The 3892-nt window shown below is 30.7% G+C and overlaps 1 pseudogene; it reads right to left on the bottom strand.

Moving 5' to 3' along the window:
- Window positions 1–1096: 1096 nt before the first annotated feature.
- Window positions 1097–3545, bottom strand: LOC101513849 (uncharacterized; annotated as a pseudogene).
- Between the last annotated feature and the right edge of the window lie 347 nt (window positions 3546–3892).

The following is a 3892-nucleotide window of genomic DNA, read 5'->3' as shown; positions in this document are numbered from 1 at the left end:
TTGCTTTAATTAATATGTGTATTTTTTTAGGAGTGACAAAAATTTTAAACATAAGAAAATTAATGCATTTTTCAAGAAGAAAGTTTTCGACAAAGATGAAAATTGTAAAATGAATATATTTTATTTGATTGAATTGTGTGAAGTTCTAAAAACTTGTGTGAATTGTGTGACTTGTGAAAATTGTAAAACTTGTGAGAATTGAAATTCTAATTTTTTCAACTTGTCTACTATGTATGAATTGTGTGAAACTCTAAAAAATTTATATGACTTTTAAGAATTTTAATTATAATATTTTTAATAATACTTGTCGCTCCCCAGCTCCCCTCGATATTTTGTACAAGATCCACTACTGTTGACAACACTTAGTCTTCTCAATTTTCAACTTAAGTCCCTTCAGGCCTTGAGGTAAACAACTCCTATTAGGCCAAATACACTTTTCAAATCAAATTATAAGTTACAAATATAATGCTATCAAAATGTCAAATAAAAAGATTAAGTTCAAATACAGTGAATGAAAAAGTTTCTTAAGAAAAAAAAAGTGTTTTACGATTTGTTCATTTGGGTCTCAGTTGCTTTTAGAACTAATTGGATTCATCACACTTTCATATATGAGAAATTTTTTAAGTCTTTGTGATTTTTTGTGTCCAAAATATTTTTCTAGTTTCTTAAGAGTTTGTATATTTAATCAAATCCAAATCTATAGTTCTTGAAGAAATAAATGTGTTGTTACATATAGTAAGCATTTCAATAAAGTATAGATGCTTTAGTGCAAAAGGAACGTTGAATTTTTCATACTAGCGTGTCAAAAGTAAGGCTAATTCAAAATACATTAGTTGACGCTCAAGTTATATAGTATAAAATATTTAATGATTACATATTCGTCATTCTGGTGCATTAAATATGCTTTTGTACTAGATGTTAATCAAATTGGATAGTGTTTTTCAGTGGCGGAGCTTGACCGAAAACGTTGGGGTGGCCGACATAAAAATATAATATATAAATTAAATATATAAATAATATTATATAGCAAAAATTTAAGTTGTAATAAACACAAAGTAAAGTATCAAATAATTTAACTACATGGCTTAAGAATACCTTAAAGTAATGCTCTACGCTCTTTAATTAACTTGAAATCATCAATAATAGACTCAGAACTGATACTTGCAGCAATTTCCCTTTCAATAAAAACTACCATGCTATCTGCCAAAAAGTCAGCTTCCATCTTGTTTCTTAACCTTGATTTAATAATTTTCATTGCTGAAAAAGATCTTTCAGTTTTGGCAGTAGAAACCGGAAGAGTCATGATAAGACGAAGTAGTCTATCAATAAAGTAGAAATTTTACGTCTTTTCAGTTGCAACCAAACATGAGTACAATTCTTGGATAGTTGATAAATTATTCAAATTTAAATCTTGATGAGCATCAATCAAGAAATGTTGGAGTTGAAATTTCAAATTAATCTTCTCTTGCATGTTGAAATCCACAGGGTAATATTTTTCAACTAGAGTGCAAATTTTTTCAATGTTAAAAGCTTTATAATTATCCTTAGGAGTCAAAGCACAACTTAGAGTTAACAAATCCATTGATTGCTCACTAAATCTGTTATTCAAACTCTTGTAATTGTTGATCAATGGCAGTAAAAAATATTTCAACTCTAAAATAATGCTCTATTGTAACCTAACCTTGTTGAAGACGAGATCGTCCAAATCTTGTTGTTGAATGAACATCGTTGAGATCAGGAATTTCAATATCATGTTTTTCACAAAAAGTCTTCACTTTAGTAAATAATGTATCCCAACCATCTTCTCTCAATGCTTGAATAAGATACTTTGTTGTTCCAATCAAACACATGGCATTAACTATATTCTGAGATTGTTGTTGTAAGGCTTGGCAAAGTATATCAGTTATCCCCATAATTGTTTTCATCAAATGCAAGATAAATATAAAATCAAACGCCTTCAAATAATTATAAGCACTATCAGCATCCCCACATGTAGAATAACTTGCTCTTTCATTTGTAATTTTTTTTAAAATAACACAAGTTGCCTCATACATATTTACCAAGCTACAAATAGAAGAGAAATGTGATCCCCAACGAGTATCCCCAGCTTGTTTCAAAGTACCAATTTGATTTATACCTTTACCAGTTACAATTTTATCAATTTCTAGCAAATGTGCAATTTCCTCTAATTGAGCAGCTTGTAACTCATCATGACGCTTAGTAGAAGAACAAACAACATTAACAACAAAAGTGAGCTTCTCAAAAAACTTATGAATTGGAACAACTTCTCTTGATGCACTAACCAAAGCAAGTTGCAATCGATGAGCAAAACAATGGACATAGTATGCATAAGGACAATCTTTCATAAATAGTGCTTGTAAACCGTTCCATTCTCCTCTAATATTACTAGCACTATCATACCCTTGACCACGCATGTTAGAAACATCAAGATTATGTCGAGAGAGTATATCACATACTTCTTCATTCAGAGTTAAAGTTGTAGTGTCTTTAACATGTGCCACAAAAAAAATCGCTCTTGTATTAAACCAACTTTGTCAACAAATCTTAACACAAGAGACATTTGTTCCCTTTTTGATTCATCACGAGCTTCATCTACAATGATGCAAAATTTGGAATCATCAATTTCTTCACATATATGTTTTCTCACCCTACTAGAAAGAATATGCAAAAGCTCCTTTTGAATTTGATGTGAAGTATATTTAGAATTATATGGAGCATTTTCCAACACAACTTTCGCAACTTCATCATTGTAAGTTGCCAAGAGTTTTACAAATTGAAGAAAATTGCCTTGATTTTTTGACCCACTAGTTTCATCATGTCCCCTAAAAGCACAAGCTTGAAGTGTTAACCAACGAATAGTGTCAATTGATGTCTTGAGACGTATTCGATTCTTCAAAATTTATTAGTGCTTTGCAAAAGTAATCCTAATATGTTCATCTTGATTCAACAAGTATAGACAAGCTTTCATTGCATTGTTGTGTGGTGAGCAAGGATCCATCCCTATGTGTTTGAGAAAGGCGCAAAATTTTCCATTTTTAATTTTCTTCCAATTTCTAAAACCTGTACCAAAAAAGACATCTGATCCAGGACGTCTAGTTGGTCTTTTGCTAAATAGATAGCATGGTAAACAATATGCAGCATCTTTAGAAGGTGAATATTCTAGCCATGAAGAAAATATGTTAAACCAAGCATATTGAAACCGTCTTGGATGAACCTCGTTGCCAGATAAAGGATATTCTTCTAAATGCATTTGATAAGGACCAAATTTTAGATACGCTCTTCATATTACATCCAATTTATTTGGTGGATATTGCCAAATTTGAGGGCGCTTTCCGGGGTCACGTTATAAACATTTCTCAAAGTCATCTTCGAAAACTCTAGGAACCTTGGAAAGATGATTCTCATTTTCTTCAATTCTCGGATTCTCAAAGATAGTTTCAGATGTAGATGTTATAATTTCTTCATCTCTTTCACTCTCAAATTTTCCTCTTGAAAAAAGAATCAATTCTTTTACTCTTCTTCATTCTCACAAACTTATCTAAATCAATCAATTTAAAAATGAAACAAAACTCAAACACCTTATATGCCACAAAAAAAACTCAAGCACTTCATATAGACATAAAATCAAACACCTTATGTGCGACAAAAAGCTCAAACACTTCATATATACATAAAATCAAACACCTTATGTGCGACAAAAACACTCAAACACTTTATATTGACATAAAATCAAACACCTTATGTGCAACACAAAAACTCTAAAAAAAAATCAGTACTAACGTCTAATTGAAACTCCAAATCAAAATTTCAAACTCCAAATCAAAGCTTCAAACTCAACACTAACAATGTAAGCTTTAAGTTTCATGCTAAC

This window comes from Cicer arietinum, chromosome 6, assembly GCF_000331145.2.
Source record: "Cicer arietinum cultivar CDC Frontier isolate Library 1 chromosome 6, Cicar.CDCFrontier_v2.0, whole genome shotgun sequence".
NCBI lineage: Eukaryota > Viridiplantae > Streptophyta > Magnoliopsida > Fabales > Fabaceae > Cicer > Cicer arietinum.
The sequence above is the reverse complement of the archived record's forward strand: the minus strand, read 5'-3'. Positions and strand labels throughout refer to the sequence as shown.